Below are 26,201 nucleotides of genomic sequence, written 5' to 3'. Positions count from 1 at the left end.
AGAGACGCTGCGGGCCCAGCCGGGAGGACATGCTCAGCACGGCGCTGGTGGCCATGGGGAGTGCAGGCTGTGCGAGCTGCAGGACGGGGTGTAGTGGGGCTGCTGCTTGTGCGCTCTGGCTCCCGCTCCGTACCTGCGATCCTGTGCGTGTCTTCTGTCTGGGCCGGGCTGCCTCCGCCTAACTCCCCGGCCAGTGCGAGCTCTGTTGCAGTAATGCAGCAGCAGGGGCGAGGACTCGGCGACTTCTTGGTGTGGCGGTCGTCGCGAAATGGCATAAAGAAAAGCGCCGCCATTTTCAGATTCGGGGGCGTGTTCTGCTGTTCAAAAGAGGCGTGGAAAAAAGTGGAAAGAACAGCAAGGAACACGCCCCCGAATCTGAAAAAGACGGAGCCTATTTGGAGGGACGGCTCTCTCCTCCAATGGCTGGCCTCCGTTTAGGGAGCCAGCCAATAGAGGAGAGGCAAAAAGAGGAGGCGGGAGAAATAGCCATCTAAGCAAAATAAGATCTCGGTACTTCCGGTTCTGCCTTCGGCAGACCGGATATTACCTCGACCTAAAAACTGAGGCGCTTCCTTGCTGGCTCTCACAAACCCCACCACCCAATGCTCCAGTCCTCTCCAGTGCGGCAGGCCTCTGAAAAGTAAATGCTAATGGCTTCCCGTCAGCAGGTCTTTGAAGCCTCTGTCACACCTGGACGGAGGCAGGCACACCTCATAATGTGAGAGTCACAGAGGAGCAGCCCATTGTCATTCTGCCTCTGACATTAGCCCACTGCCCTGACTTCAGCTGCATGGGGTTATGCTTGTTAAGGCTGTAACAACTGCCTTTCACGCTGCGCACCAGGGGTGTTGTCCTAGGCTGCCACTAAGTACCTCCTCTGGCCAAAGGATATAAAATATAGGGGCCTAGACTGCATATGAAACATAGACAGGTGGAGAACATGCTAAGTGCTCATGAAGAAGGCCGCCCAAACATTAATGCGCACTTAGGGAGTGCAAACCAATCCCCGACCAGGCTCCTATCTTGCACAGAAAAATGATAATAACTACTTGTTATTATCAGTTTATTTTTATTTTTCACACTGCTCAAATAGCTGTGAGATGACGCTCCTCCGCCTTAGCAGAGAAGCCGCCACTGCAGTAGCACCTGCTGTCTGCTACCCTTCTTCCGGTCAGCTCCAGAACCCAGCAGCTTCTGCACGGCCTTGCTCCCACATGTCGACTGCTCTCATCGCCGCCCAGGTGGTCCACCTGCTTGTCGATCCTGGCCAAAGCTTGGTTCTTGGAGTTGGCTGTGCCCTCCGGCCCCGTCTGCGGCCCTGCTCCTCAAGAGGACGACATTGACTGCCGCAACATTCTGCCGCACAGCCTCCTGCGCGGAAGCGCACCAAGCAAGTGCCATGCCTGCTTTCCAGTTAGAGACATTTTAAGGTATAGGCAACGTGGGCTCTGGCCCAGGCCCCAGCCTTTCAGGAGCCCGTTTAGAACCAGCTCTGTTCTTCAGAGAATCTTTCACTGTGACCTTTAATAATTCTTAAACTGATTGTTTTAATTACTGTATTCCTTTGATTATTTTTTATGTGGGTGATGCATGAGTCTATTACAGACATTTTCCAGAGAAATGTTGTGTTTATATTTCATGCAACATCCATACTAAAAAGTTTCTTTTAAATCAAGACAAGCCCTCATATATGAGAAATGGGAGAGTGTCAGAGATTATTTCCAGTAAAGTTAGTGAGCAACTGCTGTGTTACAATACTGAAAACACACATCACCATCCCTGAGTATTAGATGTAAACACATTTAGAATTTGGAGGAGTGTGCCTGTTCACTGTCAGTGACCTGGCAAAAGACGGCATAAAATAGCTCGTAATGGATCATACATTCAAAGCAATTTTGAACAGGGGCCTCCAAAATACATTTTGCTCAGGGCCAGTGGCAGCTAATCCACTAAGGTGGAGGAGTGTCGCCCCACTGCTCGTTGAGCAGTGCAAAAGAAAATGATAACAACAAGAAGTTATTATTATTTAGTTTTTCTTTCTTTGCGGGACTCCAGCCAGGTTAGGCAGGGCAGAGCTGGGCTCACCGCTGTCAGAGTGAGCAGGAGTGGTTTGCATGACACCTTGGCCGGCCCTCTTGGGCAGGACAAACAGTGACCAAACAGGCCGCTCAGACCAATCACGATGCTGCTACTGCAGGGTAGTGATTGGCTGGAGAGTCTGGGAGATTCCTGTGGCAAAAAGCAAGGATGAAGGAGAGACGTGCGGCGGCGGCGAAGAAGATATGTTTTTTTTCCTTATTTCATGACTCCCACCAAGTACAGAGTCAGCCGCCATGGCTCAGGCCCCCCAAAATCCTTAAGATGTCCCTGTTTCCAACAAGTGGCGCTCCCCTCCTGCTGCAGTTCCTGCCCCTGCCTCCTGCATGCACTTGTTTGTCTGCCAATCAACAATCCTACCTTTGCACCAAGTAGCTCACTGGGGTCCACCTCACAGTGAATGAGACTTCGCCAAGGAGTACCCCCTCGCCTGGCAACATCCAGTTTGATGACTGCGGGTGGCACTCCTGTGTGTCACACCACCTCCATCGGCTTCGATCTATTTGACAATTTAACTGAGGGCAGAGGAAAGCAACAACAGCGAAGGGAACACGGACAGGTACAAACCACAAGGGCATACGACTTTGATACTGTAAGTGCAGCAGTGCAGAGGGTTGCAAGCCCGCCCAACCCCATTGCACACCCAACCTGCTTTGGGGGATGATGCCAACGCTGTGCCCCCAGGGGATCCACCTCATAGGCAATTCCCACCACAGCACACATCCGTGGGTATACTTCAACTTTTTAGTAAACTTGCTGACCCCCCCCGCCCCACAACAGCGTCGCCTCGCTGGAAAACCCCGGTTGGCTCACTACAGTAAGCACAAGGAGATTAAGTTAGCTGCCCCGGATCCCAAGGTGTTGAGCTGAGGTCGAGATTAGACCCTGGTTCCCTATGTTCCATTACCAGCTCCTCAAGCCAGTTACTCGGCCACATCTTTTAAACCCGCTATTCGTTTATACATGATGGTATTTTGCGGTAGGCCACTGAACATTTCTCACATTACCCACTTGCCCGACAAACACGTTATTTTTTGCAATATTTCAGCACTATTTTGTATGTAGTTGAATGAACCCGTGGTCTATCGAAAAGTATTATCTTTTCTTTTTTTTTATCTCAAAATATTTTTATTGAAGTAAATTTGGCATATACAAAGATAACAAGCATTTACAATGCAATGGTTTCGCCTTTGGAAAAGTTAGAGCTATTGGCATTGTAAATGACAAAATTTGTATTTATGTGTTGGTTTTGAAAACAGATAAATAAATGGCATTGTCATTTACATTGCCATTAGCTTAATCTCTCGCAAATCCGAGACCTACTGTACCCTACGGACGACAGCAGACAGCAATTACTACCACACACACACACACCCAGAACCACACAAACACACACACACCCAGAGCCAGCCACACATACCCAGAGCCAGCCACACACACCCAGAGCCAGCCACACACACACAGCCACACACACACGCACACCCAGAGCCACAAAAGAAAACTTAATCTTGCCACATTACACACTTTAAAGAAAGCAACCATTCTTTTGATGTTATTACTGCAATTTTTTTTTTATAATGTAGTCAGGACTCAAACTGCAAATCAAACCTAAAGGCGTTGCCATTCTTTACGTAAAGAAGAGGAATCTTGACATTCCTTAAATTAATGATTCTGAGATGCAGGGTGTACCATTGAATACTACGTAAAATGTCAAAAATTAGATGATTCACAGTAAGTCTACAGAGGACATGTCCGCACGAACAACATTAGGGGGAGATTGTGGGAGGATTAACTGTATAGATGTTGCTTCTCTGGGCTTTAAGAGGGGAAGGTACATCCAGATCTACAATCCAACAGTATTTAAAAACGAACGCGGAAATGGGTCACTATCGTTAGTCCCAGTTTTCAGGTCCTTAACTTTACTGGCAAAAACACTGGCGATTTCTGAACAATGAATGTAAAAAACGGTAAGGTAAACGCTAGGAGCTTCTCACAGTGCCTGCTGGAGGTCATACATGTTCATCCAATGGTCGGCCTCTCTGCATACTGCACAGAGCAAAAGTCAAGAGTAACAGTTTTAACTGCGATTATATGTTAAAGTTTGTGAAGGCGATACTCAGCTGTTGAAATATTTACAGGAAGTAAAAGAAAAAGCTGTACTTAGAGATGAGTGGGTGTACTGTGTGTGGTGAAGTGAAGGAGATGCAAGGAAGAACATGCTGGGAACAGCGAAACGAGCTTGCTGACGAGGTAAGAGAGGAGGTGCCAGATATCCACATGAGGATTCACACATATATGGGGGAAGAGGGGCTTAAGATGTTAAACAGAGACTGCAGAGAAAAGTGGTGGAAAGTGAAGAACGGGAGTGACAGACTTTCTCCCAGATGTTAGTAATGTTCAGTTCACAGTCTCATTTTCAAAGTTAAACATTTTCAATTCTAATTATTCACAAAAAAATTATTGTTACTAATTTAGCTGATGCTGTCAACAAGCACTGGCAAAGCTAATAGGCCTGTTTTGTTTTAGGTGAATGTTTGTTACACTGTGATAGGTCTGGAAGCAATAAAAGAAAGCTAAAAAGAGATTCAAAATACTGGTCAGGTGTCATCTATTGTTTCTTTTTTTGTAGTGTTATATATCACGAACGCGACCCGAGCACTTTACATGAGCACCAGTTACATTATACAAGTACACTTTTTTTCTTTTACAGATACGGTTAGATTAAGTGGTTGCCAAAAATTACAGGATGTTGTGCTGACGCCAGGACTAGAACTGGTTCCCAATTCGGCAGCTCTAGTGCCACATCCTCTCCGGGAAGCACATGGTTGTACTTCACATGTTTTTAGCCAAACACCATTTTTTAAACCAAATGTGACTACTTTCGAAACACATTAGAAACAGCAGTGTCGATAGCATGCCATCATAGTAAACGTGTACAACTTCAACAGCACAATTTGAAAGGAGCCAATTATATATCAGCCTAGAACCTACACCCACACTAAACTGCATAGACCACGCCTCTGATTACACCCCTTTTACAGAATCCACTTTTTACATCCCACTTAAAACCTTGTCCCTTACTGCCTACAATAGGGAGATAACACTCATACGAGAACAGTCACAGGGGCGTTTCAAACTCCTTACAATACTCTGCAGACTACTGCCAATCTACTTGTAACAGATCAGCTCTACTATCCTCATTCATATGATGGCCCTTACTATCCCAGGTGAGATCAGCAGTGACCGCAGACTACTCTGTTCTTGAAGACCGGAGCGGCTGGGCATTCCACTTTCATTGATTGCCGCTCAAGAAGACTGTGACCCTGCTCCTCATATACCAAGTGACTAGTGATCAGGGAGAGCTACCTGGCCATTCACTTGAAGGGTGAATATGAACATGACACCGGGATATTCTTCTCGCCACCATCCAGTCCACTCCTAGGGCAACAGAGATGCCCTGTAGTCTACATCCATCCATTCACAGGATCTATACCAAAGCAAGAACCCCACTTCACTGATGCTGTAGGGACCCTCAAGTACCCATCACCAGCCCGTTATGCATGCAGACACTCGTCACTTTCCTGCCACCAAATCATTCCCTATTGGGGTGTCTCTCCTAACCCCAGCTCCACCCGCTCAATCCCTGCCGCCACGAACCCACACCTCCACAGGGACTCCCGGGCACCTCACCTTCAGGTCGTTCTCGGGCAGGTACTTGCACTGCCGCGCAATCTCCACATATTTATCCAGGTCTAGGGGCGCCATCTTATGAAAACAGACTGTTGCAGGCCGAAGCCGGAAGCGGCCAGGCGTCACTTCCTTTGACGGCTACAGACAGAACCGGGTCACCAGCTGTCAGCTGCTCAATTACCAGAGCTGGTAAGGGCATGAACATAGAGGAAAGGCAGCGCGATGGATAAAGAAAGGAGACTTGGATCTCTGTTGAAACAAGCACCTACGAGGACACAGGGGGCGGGAGAGGACACGGGCGGCGGGAGGAGGGCGGGAGAGGACACGGACGGCGGGAGGGGGCGGGAGAGGACACGAACGGCGGGAGGGGGGCGGGAGAGGACACGGACGGCGGGAGGGGGCGGGAGAGGACACGGACGGCAGGAAACGTGCACAGGACAGCGAGGGGGGCGGAAAGGCACACGGAGGGGGCGGGAATGGACAGCGCATCTGAATTCACTTTCAGTGAAAGGGGAGGGAACGGGAAAAAACGTAACTCCGCCCTGGGAAAAAATCTCCGGAACGCCCCCGAATCTGGTCCGGCCTTGATGGACAGATCCGGCACTCAATGGCTAGCCTCCATTTATGGAGCTAGCCAATGAGAGCCGGGGGACGTTCCAGAAGTCCTTATTGTCGACATAGGATTTCACCTGCGCTGAAAAGCTGCGCAGAGCGCAGCCTTCGGCAGGCGAAACCCAAAAACATTTGTCACAAATCTTGGCTGTTACGACATGTATACTGTCTGGCTTGTGGTGGAGCACGAGAGAGAAGGAAAAGAGAGCGAGAGAAGAGGAAAAAGAGGGGGGGGGGAGGTTTATCGCTCCAAATGGGCATCCAGGGCCGCCCACATATCATCTCTGGCCGTGTGATTCGCGACCTGGTGATTGGCGGTGATGTTGTCTGCCCCTCGTAGAAATGTTATCCAGTTGAACCAACGTTTGAACGTGGCTTTGCTCGTGTTCTTCCAGTTCCCTAGAATTGTTTTGGCGGCTGCCGTTAGCAAAACGTCAACTAGTTCGCGGTTCTCCTTGGAGTCAAGCTCTGCGGCCAGGAAGGCCATGGTTATGCCTGCTAGGCCTCGTTGTATGTGGCATCCTGTAAGCGTGTCTATGAGATCGTATACTTTATGCCAGAAAACCTTGACCTTGGGGCAGTCGTATAGGACGTGAGCCAGGTCTCCCCTAGCCTTGTGGCAGTTCCAGCAGGTGTCGCTCTCCCTAGCTCCTACTGTTTCTAGCTTGGCCGGGGTCCAGTGTAGTCTGTGTAATAGCCAGTATTTAGTTTGGGATAGTTGTGGGGTTATCTTGTTTTTGGATGCTGAGGTCTATAATCTGGCCCTTTCATCTTCGTTTAGTGGTCTCTGTAGCTCCCCTTCCCAGAATGTTAGTGTTTTGTTGTTTAGTGTTGTGGTGCGTGGTGTGATGAGTTTGTAAATGTAAGCGGTTTGGTGGCCTATCTTGTTTAGATTTTGTGAGTACCGTATGATGGCTGGTATGTGTTTTGAGAGGTTGGCTTTGGTGATGGCCGCCTTGATCCTGAGGAATTCATAGAACTCCTTGTTTGGTTGTTTGTGCGTGCGCTGCAGTGCTTCAAATGTGAGTGGGTTGCTGCCCAGCTCTAGTTGGAACGGCGTCATGATGCTTCTGCTATACCACTCTTCGTTCTCTAGTATCCTCCCTTTGTATGTTACCTTGGAGTTGTACCATATTGATTCCCATTTGGAGCCTTTGATGCTGATCCCCAGTTCTCTATCTACTCTAAGTAGTGCCGTCTTTGTGTTCCTGATGATTGCATTCTTTGCTTCTGGGTGTCTGTTGGCCGTTAGCGCCATGATTGGGTCTGCTCCCCCCAGGATGCATCTTTCCAGGTCGAGCCAGACCGGCACGTACTCTGGTGTCGGGGAGATCCAGTGTATGCCCTGTTTAGCTAGGCATGCCATCTGGAAGGCCTTGTAATTCATAAGGTTCAGCCCACCTTGGTCTTTCTTTAGTCTAAGCTTTGATAGGCTGATTCTGGCCCTTTTGCCCCCCCCAGAGGAATGAGTTGATTGCTTTGTCTATATTCTTGTGAAAGTCTGAAGTCAGTGTTAGTGGCAGCAAGCTCAGCAGATAGTTTAGCATTGGTGTGATCATCATCTTGATCGTCTCGACTCGGCCCCACCAGCTGATGAATTTGGGACTCCAGGCTTCTAGCTTGCTCCTGATCTTCCTTAGCATTGCCTCCTCGTTGTGGTCTAGGGTTGACCTAAGGTCTCTTCCAAAGAGGAGGCCCAGGTATTTCAGGGGTTTTGTTTGCCACGCAAGTCCGGACGTACCTAGGACTGTCCTTGTTGTGTGGCAGTTCATCGGTTTGCACTCTGATTTATCGCGGTTTAGTTTATATCCGGAGACCTGTGCATACTCCTCAATGGTATGCATCAGAGCCTCTATTGATGTTTCTGGGTCGCATGTGGTGATCAGGATATCGTCGGCATATGCAGCCAACTTGAAGGCTTGTCCTCCTACTTGTACTCCTGTTATTAGCGGGTTGTTCCTGATCATGTAGAGGAGTGGTTCTAGTGCGAGTAGGAATAGTCCCGGTGATAATGGGCAGCCCTGCCTCGTCCCCCTTTCCAGGGAGAATGTCGCCGACGTGGCTGTGTTGACCACCACTCGTGCACGGGGATTTTTGTAGAGTGACATGACCATACCCCGGTATTTGTCCCCTAGTCCGAATTTGAGCATGCATTGGTCGAGGAAGGGCCACGAGACTCTATCGAAAGCCTTTTCTGCGTCAAGCGCAATCATGACTGCCTTCTCCATGTTGTTTGCTGTGCGGTTTATGAGGTGACAGAGTAGTTTGGTATTGTCCTGTGAGAGTCTGTTATTTAGGTAGCCTACTTGCGATTTATGTATGAGGTGAGGTAGATATGTGTTTAGCCTTGCAGCCGTTACTTTTGCGTAGATTTTGCAATCTACGTTTATTAGCGAGATTGGGCGATAATTTTGCAGGAACTGTGGGTCCTTCCCCTCTTTGGGGATGACGATGATGTTTGCCTCTGCCATCGAGTTAGTCATACTGCCCCTGTCTGCGCATGTCTGGAAGACTCTGACCATTGTATCTTTTAGCAGGGGTTGAAACTCTTTATAGAATGCCGCCGTGAATCCGTCCGGCCCTGGCGCTTTATTTGGTTTCAGCGAGTCTATAGCCGTTCCCACCTCGGCTCCAGTTATATCCTGCTCTAGTGAGTCTCTTTGTTCATTGCTTAGTTTGGGCAGGTCAAGTTTGTCTAGCAAGTTTGTGCCACCGTCTGCCCCTAGTGATTTGTCCGCTGTGTACAGTTCCTTGTAGAAACCCCTGAAGGTTTCCAGGATTAGCTTGTTGGCTGTGTGGGTATTGTTGTTTTTGTCTGTGATCGCTGCGACCGAGTGCTGCCTTTGTTTGGCTTTCAGGTATCCTGCTAGGGCCCTGCCTGCTTTGTTTGCTAAGCATAGGTTGATGGATTTGTATTTGTTAATCCACGTGTTTGCCCTTTCACTTAGTATCCTGTTCAGTTCGTACTTCTTTGTGAGTGTGGTGAGGGTGTTCCTGTCTACCAGGTTCGCGCTGTGGTTCCTTTCTAGTTCCATTATCTGGCTCTCCAGTTCTGTGATTTTTTTGTTCCTGCTCCTGTTCATCCTGGCTTTGATGCTCAGGAGCTTCCCCCTTATTGTGGCTTTTAGTGCTTCCCATAGGGTAATGGTGTAAGTGTCTGCAGTGTCGTTGAAGGTTAGATATTCCTTAATCCCTCTTCTACCTCAGTTATGTTAGTTGGGTTATCTAGTATGTCGCTGTTGAGGCGCCAGCTACGGTTTGGCTTCTCGTTGTGTTTCCCGCTTATGGAGTAGTGTGGCTCACTGGTTAGAGAAGGCAGACCCGGGAGCAGAAGTCGGCCCGGGACCAGGGTTCAATTCCCGACGCGGCAGGCTCGTGGACTTGGGTCAGCGGACTCGATAATTCTCGCTTCGGTGCTTACTCTAATCAGGGGTTCCACTCGGCAACTCTGGGCATTAGCTTGCCTAATCACCACAACGGCCCTATCAATTCCGGGGATGCCTGGCTCCACCTTGGGGACTCCCAGCAGGGACCATCCCACAGGGAAAGCCAGGACGGGTTCCCCAGAGTTATAAAGCGCAAGAAAACCTACGGATGGGTAGCAGTGCGCTTTACAAGCTCAAATACATGGAGAGGGAGATGTGAGCGTGGTCTGAAATTGTTATGGGGCCTATTTCCGTTGTTTCAGTCAGGTGTGTGTGGGTGGCGGACATGAGTATGTAGTCAATTCTGCTGTATGAATTGTGTGGGTGCGAGTAGAATGTATATTCTCTGGCGCTGGGGTGTTGTAGTCTCCATGGGTCTGACAGTGCTAGTTTGGCGCATAGGTTTTTGAGTGTTGTTTGCTCTTGGGTTGTGTGGCTGGGCCTGGGTGGATGTCTGTCCGTGGCGTTGTCCATCGCTTGGTTCATGTCCCCTGCTGTGATTAGCAGCTCCCCTGGTGGGATGTCGCTGAGTTCGCTTCCTACCTCTTCCCAGAATTTTTTGTCTGTCGAGTTCGGGCCATAGATGTTGGCTATGTGTATAGTCTCTTCTTCTCTTTTGATACAAGTGAGTAACCTTCTGCCTTTTGTGTCTGCTTGGTGGTCGTGTACCCTGAACTTTGCTTTCTTGCTGATGATGGTAATCACTCCTCCCTTCTTGTTTACGGCTGGTGAGCATACCACCTCACTTATCCAGTTTGCCCCGAGTCGATTTGCGTCCTCTACCGAGACTCTGGTCTCTTGGAGGACATATATGTCGGCCTTGAGTTTATTTACATTTTCTAGTGTCTTCCGGCGTTCGTAACGGGGTGGTTAAGGCCCTTGACGTTTAGGGATACAATCTTGATATCTGCCGCTATTTGCGCTAGGGACTGTGTGGTGGGTGTAGTCAGGGTGGTTTGTGTGTTTCGCTTGTGCCTGCGCCTGTGCTAGAGTTGGGCCATGGTGGCAGATTTGGGTCCACAGAGGTTGCCTCCCGCCCCGCAAATGCGGTCCCCCCCCGGGTGTACTTGGGGACTGGGGTGTGTAATAGGACAGAAAGAAGGAAAAAGAGAATAGGTGACTCGACAAGGTTATGATTGTCCGTGCCGCATGGCTCCCCATTTCGTCGGTATGGTTTGCTCGCAGGGGCTTGCAAATGATTGTTCTCAGACCTTTCGTCTGCTGCTGCTTCATCGCCGGTACTCTGTATGCCTTGTCTATCTCGAAGTTCCTTTCGAAGTTGAGGCCTGTCAGTTTGGGGATTAGGGTTTCTAGCATTGCTGCACACGACCCTGCGGCCTCTTCCTCGCCTTCTGGCACCCCCAGGATCCTGATATTCCCTTTCCTGTTTCTGTCCTCCTGTTCCGCAAACATTCTCTGAAGGTCACTGGATATCTTGGAGACATAGCGTACATCTCTGTCTGTGCTGGCTGTTCTATCCTCTATATCGCTAATTCTCCTCTCTGCTTCACCTGCTCTGCTGGCGATTCTGTTCTGGTCTGCTCGTATTGCAGTGAGCTCTAGCTGAACATTGTCCATGGAGTTCTTAGTGGCCTTGGCTAGGTCGTTGGCTTCCGTTATCTTTTTGAGGAGCGTTTCCATCGCTGCATCAATGTTGTGGTTGTTTTTATTTTTGATAGGCGATTCTGCCAGATCCTTCCTTAGTTTTTTATTGTCGTTGGCAGATTTGTCGTCTCTGCCGGTCATCTTAGCAAAACCTCTTCTTTCCAGGTAAATAGACAGCCTGTCCTTCTTCTGTTGGTCCGTCTATTCATTCTCTTGATGTGGGCTGCTGTTTAGTGGTGTGATGTCTTTGTCCCTTGTGTTGCCGCCGAAGGTGAACCTGCTAGGCCACCTTACTGTCCTGGTTCTTGTTTTGCCGGACGCCAGGACTCCTCTGAACACTGCTGTTGCTTGCCACACTGTGCCTGCTGCTGCTGCGGTATTGGCTGTGTGAGGTAAGCCTTCTTGCTATGTTGGCACTGAAAACTTGCTCCTTACTGCTGACTGACTTGCGGTGTTTTGGGGGCCTCACTTGTGGCTTATTGTTAGGCTACGCTCGTTCAGTTTGGCCCCAGGCGCTTAGAGGTCTGCTCCGTGGTAACGTCTGGCTGTCCTGGCGGTTGCGCTTGACTGTGCCGTCTTCCCTGGTGCTGCCCGGCTTAGTCGCTACCACTTGGTTGTTCTCTGGTGCCCGCCCACAGTGAAGGATGTGTTCCGTTATGTCGTCCGCTATTGATCGTAGCCAAACGACTGTGGCGTTATTGCGCGTGCCACCAACCTTCCTTTTTCAAAGATGGCTGCCGTACCTGTGTGACCACCTAGCCCCTCCTTGTTCCGCGTTGCTGCGTCCTCCAGCTTGGCCACCTGCGCTCCCCTTTGTTCCTTATGGCCCAGGGGTTCAGGGTGGTGCTGCACCTGCCTCGCGGTTGCTCTCCCTCCTTGCGCGCTCACCTTCCGTGCCTGTTGTGCCTTTTGCGCCGCCCCTGCCCCTCTCAAGATGGCCGCCGTGCTGATCAGTGCATTTTCTGCACCCTCTGGCTTGACCCCTGCGCTGTCCTTTTTGTTCCTTTTGGTTCAGGGGGTGCAGGGTAGCGCTGCACACGCCTTGGGGTTGCTTCTCCCCTCCGCTTGCTCACCTTCCTTGCACGTTATGCCTTTTGCGTCGCCTCCTGCCCCTTTCAAGATGGCCTTCGTGTTGCTAAGTAGCGTCCTCCAGCCTGGCCACCTGCGCTATTCTTTTGTTCCTTGTGGTTCAGGGGGTTCCGGGTGGTGCAGCACAGGCCTCGGGGTCGCTTTCCCCTCTTGCGGCTACTGCGACCGTGCCTGTTGTGCCCTCTTCGTCGCCTCCTGCCCCACTCAAGATGGCCGCCGTGTTGCTGCTTAGCACGTGTATGCGCCCTCCAGCTTGGCCCCGCTGTTCTTTTTGCTCCTTTTGCTTGGGGATTTGGGGTTGCTTGGGGTTGCTTCCCCCCCAGCGCGCTCACCTTGCGTGCTCGTCGCGCCTCCTGCGCCGCCGCCTGCCGCCCCTCTCAAGATGGCCGCCGTGTTCCTGCGTCGGCCTCTCTCCCCCCGTGTTGGCTTCCAGGTAAGCGGTTCAGTTTCCCGTAGGGTCTTAAATTGCAGAGGATTCTTTGTGGCTGAGGTGGTGTCGCGCCTCTAACAGTTTGCCTCCGGTGTGTTCGCCTCTGTTGTTCGTGCTGGTGCGTTGCAGCGCAAGATGGCCGCCCTGCTTCGGTGAGTTTCGTTTTCGATTCTTGCCTTGTCGGGGGGTCGCTTGCACGCAGGTGGCTCTGCGGTCGATTTCCCCACTTTTGTGGCTTTGAGGCTGCTGGCTACAACACCTCTTGCTTCCACTCGTTGCTGTGCGGCAGAGAGGGGTCTGGCGGCGCGGTGTGCAGTGGTTGCCGTAGCTTTCTCCTTCTTCAAAGCGCCGCCATCTTAGGTCCTCCTCACTGCTCGGTCTTGCTGGAGCTCTTTTGGCTCGCTGTTGTTCCTTCTTGGTGTTGCAGTGGGGGTGGTTCGCATCACCTTCTGCCCCAGGTGTTCCCACACTGTCCGATCAGCTTCTTGTGGGGGTAGGGGCTATTCTCGCTGTATGGCTCGCCGTTCTGTTCCCGGGGTTGCGCAGCTCTTGGACTTAGGCGACTGCCTGCGTTGCCATCCAAGCCACGCCCCTCATCTTTTCTTTAAGAGAATTAATCATATTTATTCCGGTAAAAGTGAAACTACAACTCCCAGCATGCATAGTGATAGTAGATGGTGGCGTCACATGACATGGGTTCACTTGTTATCTGTGTAAAAGTAAAATGCCAGTGACAAAATAAATGATTCCAGTGATGTGACACATTGCCCTAAACTTACTAGGTTCATCTCACAAAGAAATACTGAGCCGATTTGAGCCTCCCATTGAAGTTCAGTGGTCTGACTGAAACATCTGGCTATCTGCTACAGAGATCTGTATGGATCGTCGAGGTTGCGCATTCCAATAGCTGTAAGTTAGCTCTATGGGTTAAAGAATCAGCTGCAGAGGCCTCAACGCTATGTGAATAGCATTGCATTGATAGCACAGTCTTCGGTCTAGGTAAGTCAGCTTAGCGGGTTAAGTGCCTGCTGCAAAGTGGTTTGTGTGCATCTATGTATTTGTGTGCCTGTAACTAGACAAAAATGATGGGTGAACCCTACAATGTCATGGCTTTGGATCAATCAATCAATCGTTTGTAAAGCGCACTACTCACCCGTGAGAGTCTCAAGGCGCGGTGGGTGCTGCTACTGCTTGAACAGCCAGGTCTTGAGGAGTCGCCTGAAAGTCAGCATTTCCTGGGTCTGCCGCAGGTGGATGGGGAGGGCGTTCCAGGTCTTGGCGGCGAGGTGGGAGTATTATCTGCCGCCGGCGATCGTTCTGCAGATGCTTGGAATGGTGGGGAGGGCGAGGGCAGCAGAGCGGAGCTGTCAGTTCAGGATGTAGAAGGTGAATCGTTTTTTTGAGGTATGCTGGTCTGGTGTTGTGGAGTGCCTTGTGAGCATGGGTGAGGAGCTTGAAGGTGATCCTCTTGTTGACGGGGAGCCAGTGCAGATCTCTCAGGTGGGCTGTGATGTGGCTGTGGCAGGGGATGTCGAGGATGAGGCATGCAGAGGCGTTCTATATGCGTTGCAGTCGTTCCTGGAGTTTGGATGTGGTTCCCGCGTAGAGGGTGTTGCCGTAGTCCAGTCTGCTGCTGACGAGGGCCTGGGTGACCGTCCTGGTTCCGGTGGGGATCCATCTGTAGATCTTGTGGAGCATGCGGAGGGTGTTGGAGCAGGAGGATGAGACGGCATTCACTTGCTGGGTCATTGATAGCATTGAGTCTAGGATGGACCCCAGGTTGCGTGCATGGTCGGTGGGTGTCGGGGCGGCTCCAAGTGTGGCCGGCCACCAGGAGTCATCCCAGGCGGAGGGGCCGTGGATGAGGACCTCCGTCTTGTCTGAGTTCAGTTTCAGGCTGCTGTTCTTCATCCATTCGGCGACGGAATTCATTCCTTTGTGGAGGTTGCTTTTGGCGGTTGTGGGGTCCTTGGTGAGGGAGAGGATCAGATGGGTGTCGTCGACATATGAGAGGATGTTGAGGTTGTGCGATCGGACAATGTTGGTGAGCGGTGCCATGTAGATGTTGAAGAGTGTCGGGCTGAGGGATGATCCTTGGGTTACGCCACAGATGATCTTGGTGGCTTCAGAACGGAATGAAGGGAGGCGGACACTCTGGGTTCTGCCGGTGAGGAAGGAGGTGGTCCAGTTCAGGGCTTTGTCGCGGAAACCTGCATTGTGGAGGCGTTTGCATAGGGTGTGGTGGCAGATGGTGTCGAAGGCTGCCGACAGGTCCTGGTTGTCCGAGACGTTCCAGGAACAGGCCACTGCAGTTTGTATATAAAGTGTTTTTTAAATCCTATTTGCCTTTTCTTCTAACAATACATTGCTATGTTTCCCAACATTGGGCGAGTTTCCTCTCTGCCCCTTGCATAGTAGTTTTAAATCTGATAAAGTTGTAATACAGTGGAGCTAATTAATATCCCCGAACTTCACAGGAAAACTCTCAAGCAAAGTAAATTGGTCTTCAAATCCTGCCTAATGCTAACCAATATTGCTGACCTCATTTGTTAACTAATACGACTTTGGCCACAGCGTCCTTCATAAGAACAAGTGCCTGCATGGTTTGTAGCGCTATATAAAATAATAACTTGATCTTTTATAACTTTTAAAACCATCTTTTTGGCAATTTTGATCCCTGAAAACAACAACTATTACTACTGCCCCAATTAATGGTACTACTTGTATTCATATTGGAAGGATGAAAGTCTGATCTGTCATTGCTCAAATATTAACATACAAACATAAATCGTTTTTTAATATATTTTTCCAATAATTCCACCATTTGATTTCTAGGCTTGCTTTTTAGACTAATATATTTTCAAGGAAAACATTATCAAATAGATAAAGTTGTCAAAGAAAGCTTCAGCGCCCTGTTTTTTTGGGAGTGAGTCTGCAAAATGTGTTTATTAAAAAAAATGTGGGCAGCAGTCCCTTGGGAATTACAAAACAGAGCAGCTCCCATAGGATCAACAACACGCATATTTATAGTTTACAGCTGTATTTTCTAGAATCACATTGCAGTGTTAGACTGTAGCTCCTCTAAACAGCAAGTGCAGGAATGAGATTTTAAGCAGCACAATTGAGGGTGAGAGTCCTTCAATAGTATTTAATCACGGAGCTCGTGTCTGGTTAATTTACATACACTGCAATGTTTTTAAACAACACTTTAGTAGCCAAGTCGAAACGCTGTCTTGATGTGAGGCAAGAGCTTCTGTCTAATGCATCAGTATAGCCAAATTAAAGACAGCTTCTCTAGGTTATATTTTTGTTTTGTGCTCAACCATGTAATCACAAAGTTTCTCAAAATATTTCAATCTCACAGGCCATTCAATATACTGTGCATTTTTAAAACAAACTGCATATATGTCCCCTCACATACAACTTACTAACTTACTCAGCTTCACTCAGGGTATGTCCTGTCCAGGAGCGTGTTACACCTTTTAGACTAGTCTTTTCTTGCAAGGGTGACAAAATAAATGGTTTTATTTCTCCATATTATAAACTTGCTTTTGTAGGCTTCATCCTCTACTGTGGTCAAATTGAGATATGAAATAGCGTGTACTCAGGTGCTTCAAGACTGATGACTGATGAGTATGTTTGTATTAACTGGGATTGCATTTTACCATTCTTATAGCTTGCATTATGGATTTAGAATGGTGTATGTTGCATTGTGTTATGTCTGTTTTAAACAAAACGAATAATGAGAAAACTGGTGACGTTCATTGTAGCTATTGTGCAGGGAATCGGGGAAAGAAATGTTCTTCATATCTTTTAGAAATGCCCTAAATAGGCTTGCTGTGCAAACATAAGAGGTATTATAAATACACAATGAGAGTGGATATGAAATTAGGGTATTTGAAAAAGAAGATGCATCTGAATAAGTTTTACATTTATGGATTGCGCTTCCAACATATAATAAATAACATACATTTTCACGCATAGATTTTGGAAGTCTTCGAAGGCTGCCGCGATAATTCCAATTTTTAAAAAGGGTTCTTGTGAATCTCCCAGTAGCTATAGGCCTGAGGAAGGTCTTTTGCAGGCAAATACTTGACAAAATCCAGGACAGGATTGTGGAAAACGATATCTTGTCATCCTACCAGGCGGGATTCAGATCTAAGAGGAGTATGCTTGTTCAGGTTTTTTACTTTAGTAATATTTATTAGAAGACCATATTAATCAAGTAGGGGTCATTTGTATGTGGCCTTCATTGATTTACGCTAGTCCTTTTAATCTGATCCCAAAAAACAAGCTCTGGGCAGTCCTAGATGATATTGAACGTTCACCTAACCTATTGTACATATTGGTATGGCTCCATATCTGTGATTATTCACAGGTAAGATGGAACACTGGAGGGCAACTTTCCGACCCCACCACAATCCAAAGGGAAGTTAGACAGGGGTGTGTCTTGGCCCCTATGTTATTTTCTCTGTTCATCAATGACGTGGTGAGCTGGCTAGACAGGGATGGCTGAGGCATGCTGAACATGGGAGGGCAGGGGATACCTGCCCTTCTATTCGCAGAAGACTCAGTTTTACAGTCTAAAACCTCCTGCGCTCAGTAGCTCTTAACCCCTTCGACGCTCATGACGAGCTCAGCTCGTCATGAGTTACGCCTCTCGTACGCTCATGACGAGCTGAGCTCGTCATGAACCGCGGGTTTTCACAAAAGTCAGCGCACAGCGGGAAAACGCGTAGCGCGCATGTTGTTAAATGCCTTTGAGTCAATTTCCAAAGGTAGAGGGGTGAAATTCAATACTAACAAGACTAAATATATGTTTTAGCATCAACAAAGCCCTAACATACAAATGCAAGTAGGCATAGATTAAATTGGACATGCCTCCAACTTTGGTTATTTGGCAATAAGGTTAACCCATGATTTGTCCTGGACACCCCCAGCTACAGAAAAGTCAAGCAACTTTACAACATTATGGTTCGAGCATAAGAAGACTGCACAACGCCTCAGATAAAGGGCAATTTCACCTGCAATAGAAATGTATAATATCAAGGCATTGAGGGTAGCTTTATATAAAACTGAACTATGGAGCCACATGAACTATGATATTGTATCTGCCACAGAGGATAGAGTTCTCTGAATCTAAATGTATTTAGATCTGTCCCTAGGTGTATCGTACAAAAGATACACAGTCGCGCAGTCCTATACTAGTATCTTCTGTGGACAACAGATGAGCTGGTCCTTACCGAGTCGGCTCAAGATAACTTCTCCGCTGTACAACAGCAGGAGGATACCATGGCTGAACTACATTAAATCCACACTGACCAGTTTAAGAATGTGAAGATTCTGAGAACACCCTGAAGAGATGGCCACGATTTCCAGGTCATTAATCAAAGAGAAGTACTGGAACTTTGTAACTGTGGAGAGTTTTCAGAACTGCAAAAGCGGAGCGATTGTGGACAATTTTTTTGATTTTAAAAATGGTGCCATCCTTAGAACACGTTTTGGACTATTCTTTAGCTCCCCTAGCTAGTAAGCTGTATCTACGGTTTAGATATGGGGTCCTGAAAACCATGAGCTTCTGTAAAAACTGGAGACACCAAGCAGAAGCAGATACATCTGACAAATGTCCCGCTTGTACTACTGAGATGGAGAGGTGGTCCATCTCATCTTCTGCAAGTAATAAGTCTCACATCGGGAAAAAAGGGATAGTTCCGCTATGCAAGTGTATTGGCTGTACTCAACACAGTGAGGTACTAGTAATTCTCAGATCTGACACTGTCACTGTAGTTGTACATTGTATATTGTTGTCCAAATATTTGTTGTCGGTCTGGTTGTTAAGAGCACAGCTCCTCATGGAAACGCAGTACTGATGAATTACTGTTTTTCAATCTCCTGGTACATTTTCAACTTTTTTAACATTTAAAAATGTATTTTCATTGAATATATTCGTTGTTAATGAATTCATGCACCTCCTACAAAGTTTAGGACAATGATTTGGAAAATATATTGTCTAGCGGTCAGCCTTATTACTGATGAATCATATATGTTGTATTGTGTTTTTAAGGAAAGAATTTTCCAAAATTAACTATTTTGCAGTAATAGATTTTGGAAGTAGAGATATAGGTGATCAGAAGTGTGACGTAAATTTTGTTTTAATAAAGAATCTTTACAGTCAAATGTGTTCCTGTTCTGCCATAATTGCATATACTACACATAGAAGTCTTTAGCGCTTTTACTGAACCATCTTATTTGACAGTTTCATAAAATGATATAGACTCCAGTTCACTGTATCTTGTATGCTTTATACTGAAAGTAAATTGTGGAGAGGCGCCAATGCAATTCTTTAAAATAAAATCCAACCCTATGAAATGCCAGTTTATACGTTTTAAATCTTGCGATTGGGCAGAAACATTTATTACAGAGTAGATGATCTTCGAACCTTTTTTAGTAGGAGTTGCCTCTAAAACTGTTGATGTTTGATCAGCTCTCTATATAGCTGCCTTTAGTACATGGTTGGATAGACACATCCATCTGTGCCTTCTCCTTCCCTTTAAAAAAAAATAACCAAAGTAATTGGGTTTGTGCCCAAAATAATTTGATTTACTGAGGTAACAATTCTACCCTCATGTTCAGATCCAAATTAACTACTAACTGACTACTGATAGTTATTTTCTATCATTTTAAGTGTCAGGTAACTAGCATGCAAATGTTGAACACACTCCTAACAGTAATAATTCATTTCCCAACCAAAGAATAAACAGATCATCAATAAACCCCAGCCATTTAATGACATAGTGATGATATTTTGACAGTGTAAGGGGCTTCTGCCACACTATCGTCCTGCCATCACATCAAAACTTGGACTTTTTATTTAATTGCCTAACATAGTGTCACAGTTTTCTAGCAGTGAACAGACCAAATGATTCCCTTTCATTTCCCTGGCTAACAGGATCTTAGCATTTGCTGCAGTTATCCTAACAGGTCTTCATTATGGCTCTTCCCTCTGCCTCAGGATCAGGCAGATTATTGGGAAGGAATTTGTTCGAGCAGTGCTGAGCTAAAGGGGGCAATATATATTTTCGCCTTTTTGCATTGGCTTCTCATTTCCCAAAATATGAAATTCAAGCACTGAGTATGACCTACAAGGTTTCCTCCCAAAATGATCTACCATGACTCACTGATGCACTGTATCATAATGTTTCAAGCCACTCCATGAGGTCACCTCAGTATGTGCTTTGTGTGACCGCCACCCTCTTCCCCACCGACATCCGAGAGATCTAAAAAACCTTTCAATCCTGGCTGCAGCCCACCGGAACTTTCATCACCACTGCGTTTCCTGCACTGATGGCCACACTGGCTTCAGGAAACAAGCGGCTCCATCCTATGTACTGCAGTATGCTACCATGACAAGATTCTATTTAATGGTGAAATTATCACATGGACCCTCTTACTAAGATTGCCTACTTCTAGATTTGTATCTACTGGGTAGTATTTGCATTCATACTTAAAGTGTACCACCCACCATATGAAGATAGAACTATAATTGAGGAATAAAAGGAATGATTGAGTGAGAATGGATGAGAATATTAAGAACAATAAGAACATAATTAATGGGAGTGCTCATCGCGTTTGTGTGTATATACATATACATGTATACACACGAACATAAATGAGAAGGATGAATAAATATAGATGGTACATTGATCATGATGTTGATTGGTTAGAATGGATTTAAATGATAAAGGGGAAAGTAGTACCACAAATAGCAAATAAGGGGATTTGGCCAAGACAATGTTGACAATATTGGAGAAATATTCCCCCAAAAATATGTTCATGTAATAGTGATTGTGTATTTTTAATTTCTATTCACAGATTGTTGTGTTTTAACATAGTCCTAAGGAAGGTGGTGCATAATAAGCAGGACCCATTGAAACACGTCGACATATATGTATTCTTTTTGGTATTGGTATTGAATGTTTATATAAAAATGTGTTTTTAAACTTCTTGGAATTCGAATCATCTGATGGCAAATGCTCTCTTGAACAATAAAAGTTATGTATTTTGTATGAACTCATATAATCAAGAAACAATTGTTTTTAATACACAGAGTATATTTGATATATGTTTTTAATAAAAGCCAAATTCACATGTGAGCAACATTGTCAGGTTAAATTTGTAATAATATAGTGCTTTTGTGGTTCTATCTTCATATGGTGGGTGGTACACTTTAAGTATGAATGCAAATACTACCCAGTAGATACAAATCTAGAAATAGGCAATCTTAGTAAGAGGGTCCATGTGATAATTTCACCATTAAGTAGAATCTTGCCAAGGGAACACATTTTGTTTAACTGCTGTTATTTACCCAGTCCCCTTTTTATATTGTCACTGCAGTATGCTACACCATTGGAATTCTGTGACTGTTCTGGTAAACTTTAGAAACAAGAGACCATTTATATGGAGTACAAGCGCATTAGAAGCACTGCAACCACATGATACAGCAACTTACCAGTGCCTACTTACAACTACTCACAACATAGTGTTTCAAATGATGATTGCAATGTCACTCTAATTATTAATGGACCAATACGTACATAGTTTGCCTTGCTCCTCTGGATTCAAGCAAATTAGGGGCTTATTTACAAACCCCTTGTGCTGCCGATGCGTCACTTTTAATATGAGAAAAAGAGACGTACCAGCAAATGGCTTGTAAATAAGCCCCTTAGTTTGTCCCATTAATGATGATATTAATTTGTCTTTTACCAGGAGCAGCTGAAGTATTGTACTGTATTGTATTGTAATTGCATTGGGGTAGCGCTTCGTATCCCTGAAGAGGCGCCAAAGCACATGATCCAACAGGTAGTCTTTGTGGGAAGTGATTGAGAGACCATAGCGGTGCTCTTGTCCTCTCTTTTGTGTCACCAGTGGCGGCTCCTCCACTATGGCGGAGGAGCGTCGCCACACTGCTTTCGAGCAGTGGAAAGAAAAGGAAATATAAAATGATAATAACGTTATTAAAGGCCGCCCAAACCAGTCATGCGCACTTTCCTTTTCACCATGCTGGCTGCATTACAGCCTGCATGGAGAACATGCTCACCCCTGCAGCCCCTGGCTGAGCGCCGTGTTACTGCGCGTATTCCAATCACAATGCTTCATTGCAGCATTGTGATTGGCTATGGGGAGGGAGCCTGGCTGCCTGCTTCTCATTCCTGAAGTCAGGAGCAGGACCAGAGACGCGGGGCCCAGGACTGGTGGAAAGGTAAGTACATTTTTGTTTTTTTAGTTCCCTCCAGTGATCACGACTCCCATGAATTATATGAACACTTTGATATCGTCAGATATTACTTATCCACTGAACATACTTTGAAACCTCAGGGGACTTTTCTCTGTATACAGATGACCTACTGGTTACTTGTGGGATGCTCCCACTGGGTTAGCACATGTTGCGACTGTAATAGAAGAGTTCAGACTTCGGACACATGTTAGGATTAAGAGTTAATAGATCTAAATCCTGTGTGTTCCTGATTAGGCCTGAAGATGTAGGTTTACACAATCTAGTGTTGGCAAATAACCCCAAGTGGGATCTATGACATTTCTTTATATGGTATTCAGGTTTAGAAGAATGTTAAGGGTAACACTGAGTGGCCAGGCCAATTAGATCTCGCAGAGGCTGTGTCACCTTTTGGAAGAAACTCCCAATCACAATAATGGGCCAGGTGGTGCTACTGAAGATGGTGCTTTTGCCTGCCTTTTGAATTATTTTGCTAATTTGCCCTTTCCAGTACCTGCTACGATCTTAAAATAACTGGATGGACTGTTGACGGCCTTGACCTGGAACTCTGACTAGCATAGGGTATTGCTGCAGGTGCTCAGGCCCCTCTATTTGCAGAGAGAGCTTTCGGTTCTGGACTATGAGCTCTATTAGTTTGTGCTGCAGATGCAATGGGTGGTCCTCACTCTGGCAAAGAAAAGGTCAGTAATAGTGGAGTTTAGCATCAATGGTGTCACAGCTTTTTGGTTGGTGTCAAGACGAATGCAGAGGGGTCTACCTGGTCTGCTTAAGTTGGTTGAGAGTTGCTGGGAGAAATGTCTGCGAAGGAATCTTTCTATTTGCACCTGGAGCTCTGGCTGATCCATTGACTGGTGTACAGGGGAGAGGACTGCTGCAATGGGAAGGTTACAGAATATGTGAGTAGGGCGAGCTGTATGTGGTGCTTGGATTCACGCTAATAAATCCTTAGCTCAGTCCTGGCAGAGTGGCAAAGTGCAGTCGAGCTTTACTAGAGGAACACGTGTTAAGAATTTTTGGGTACCAACATGGACAATAAGTAATTGACACGACTTGAGAGAAATCCAGCACCAATTTATAAAAATCGAGTGAATTTTAATCTTAATTTAGACACAAATATTAACAGAATAGCTTACATATAACCGGACTTATAGATTTTAGAAGCAATATGAAATCAATGCAAAATAATACAGTGAAAATGTAACATTGTTGTCAATGGGAAGAACCACCAGTGACAATCGGTCATTTGCAGATCGAGTTGCACTGAACCCTTGCAGGATTAAGATAATGCAAGTCCCTGGACCAGGCCACGACAGTCAGTACAGTTTTACGTTGCCCGTGGATCCCGGGTGTAGAGTTGTGCTTGCTGTCTATGGTGCAGAACAGGAGCCGCTGGAGAGCTGCTTTTACCTCTGAAACTGCGCTGCTGGTGGAAAAGATGCAAAACCACAACAATGGGTGGTTACCGACGTCAGTCAAAGGTCAGATGGAGTTCTCTCCAGGTGCAGTATCGCGTGAAAAGGTTGGTTGGTGGACTGGCGACCAACAAGCCTTGGCAGCAGTAAGTGGAACCGAAATATACTTCGACGTTCCGGAGTTGCTGGGGAACACTGTAGCTAACGCAATAGCTCCCTGTACCTTTGTGGAAGGCAGGACTACAGTTCCCACAATGCACTAGGCCATCTGAATTTGGGCGATCCCTCGGAGGACCCAGTGGCCAGTGATTCTTTGGATCTGGAGCATTGTTTTACCTGTAGTTTGCAGGGTACGTTCCACTAGTCCAGGGAAGTCTTAGGGCGCTTTAGGCTTCCACAGGAGTCCCTCAGTCTGGGGGAAACAAAAGATAGCCTAGGATGAGTCTCGATCAGGCAGTTCCAGGAGCATTGCCACAGGTGCAGAGTATCTCTCTTTTGCTTTATGCAATTCCTGTTGTCACAGACACAGTTCTCTTCTTCTGCCCTCTGTGAAGCAGGTTGTTCAGAACTGAGAATCTGGTGTCAGGGGTGTCACTTAAATCCTAGATTTAGGGGAGTTAGGGGTGTGGGAGCAACTAGCGAATGGGCTGCTACTCCCTACAGCTACTCCCCCCTGAGATGATCCCATCGGGATATGGGTAACCTTTTTTACCCAGAATCCTGTATTGTGCCACTTCTAAAAATAGCAGAACCCTTCTTCGAGTGTACCGACTGGGATGCCACCCTGGAGGTGTGTCTAAACTTCTGGGGGTGTACACCTCCAAGTACTAATTTCCGGCCTGCCTGGGTGCAAATGTGCATAGGGAAGGTGGAGGGCTGTTTCCTCCTCTGGTAGTCAGCCCTGAGGCATACCAGAGGCAGTGCAGCCTTTGAAGCTCAATGCCTTGACGTGCCACTTCACTAACCTGCCTGGGAGGGAGGAGGTGTGACCTTCTTCGTGCCCAGGCCTTTGTTCCTGACTCCTGGGAGTGTTCACACTGCCTGGTAGGAGGTCAGAATCCTGTCTTGGCACCAGCAAGCACAGGCTTGCCAGCCATAGCACAGAGAAGTTGGGGCAACCAGGTGGCCAGGGTCTTAGGTAGTCACTTGGGTACATGCCACATTACCCTTGACACACGAGTCATGTCAGGGGTGAGAAGGCAAGTTGTTTGATATCAACATTACATATTTGGGCTGTACCATAATTGAGATGCCAACCTCTGGTTTGCCCTTGTGCCAGCCCATGTTTTCTTATCACCGTCTATCACTTATAGTGTCCTTTAATGGTAAAGGGTACTTTAGGGTCATATAAGCTTGCACTTACATGTCCACACCTCTGATATAATACATCCTGGGCTTTAGGAGGCCTTCCTTAGGGGTGACTGGCATATATCAAAGACAGTGCATTGACTTTGCCACACATGGTGAGGGTCGAGTTCGAAAAAAAGTCGAGTTCGAGTAGACTGCACTGCTCCTGCAGTCTGCAACGGCAGGCCTGCCGTCAGTAGTTTGTTTCAGTGACACAAATAGTGCTGCAAGCCCTGGGGATCCCTTAACCACCCATGCCCTGGCTACCCCTGGTACCATATACTAGGGACTTATTAGGGAGTAAAGTCCTTGTCAGTTGGTGTTGCCAATTTACACATAATAGTTTTAGGGAGAGAGCACTGGCACTGGAACCTGGTTAACAGGTTTCAGTGCACTGTCAGAGTCGAAAACCAGCATCTAGCAGTTCAAATGGGGGCAAAAGTTGGGGGCATCAGGAAAGGGGGCCTGTTTTCTTACACCTAGGGAAAAAAAAGATCTTTTAAGAACTGGGGCAAGGCCATAATTCCTATCCTATGTCATGCTGGTTGGATCTATCCATTCTCTATGTGGGGAGATATTACCCTAGAGCCACCCTCCTTTTTGGTCCTACAATTGCTACTTATGATGTGGGCAAGGAAGAAAGTGGTGATCATTCTGTAAAAGGTACTTGTAATCGAATATAAGAAAATTAACCTCATGAACCTTAAAGAGAGATGTTCACAGGATAGGTGATAATGCTGGCTTCCAGAAACATCCCAAATGTAACAGTTTAATGTTTTGCATAGGAGATGCCTGGCGCCCAAGCTTCTGTCTAGTATATACCTTACAGTACCATCCAACTGTACTAGATGCGGAGAGCAAAAGGCGGATTTCTGTCTTACGGTATGCGGTGCCCATTGCTTTCACGATATTGGGAGAAAAGTACAAATGTGCTTGAGTTAATGCTGATTAGGACTGCTGTCAAGAGACCCAAAGAGTGTTTGTTAGGTTTAAAGCCTGTCACAAAAAGAAGAACATGGGTAACATGTATCTTAATTTGGGTTTGGTGATAGGGAAAAGGTGCACAGCAGACCCCTGCAATTCCTGTGTAGATCAAAGGTTTTAGCAATGGGTCAAAAGAACAGCATTTGGGTTCATATGGCAGGGGTAGTCTGCCGCTCCAAGCGCCTCAGGGGGAATAGGGCGACTATACGGATATGGGA

The 26,201-nt window shown here is 46.9% G+C and overlaps 1 protein-coding gene and 1 long non-coding RNA gene across 5 annotated transcripts in view; one reads left to right on the top strand and one right to left on the bottom strand.

Moving 5' to 3' along the window:
* Window positions 1-26,201, top strand: part of LOC144799953 (uncharacterized) — a 924,253-nt gene that overhangs the window by 581,614 nt on the left and 316,438 nt on the right. The gene's annotated exons all lie outside the window — the stretch shown is intronic.
* The window catches only part of FCSK (fucose kinase), a 1,128,763-nt gene that overhangs the window by 858,165 nt on the left and 244,397 nt on the right, over window positions 1-26,201 (bottom strand). The window lies entirely within an intron of this gene.

Source organism: Lissotriton helveticus, chromosome 12, assembly GCF_964261635.1.
Source record: "Lissotriton helveticus chromosome 12, aLisHel1.1, whole genome shotgun sequence".
NCBI lineage: Eukaryota > Metazoa > Chordata > Amphibia > Caudata > Salamandridae > Lissotriton > Lissotriton helveticus.
The sequence above is the reverse complement of the archived record's forward strand: the minus strand, read 5'-3'. Positions and strand labels throughout refer to the sequence as shown.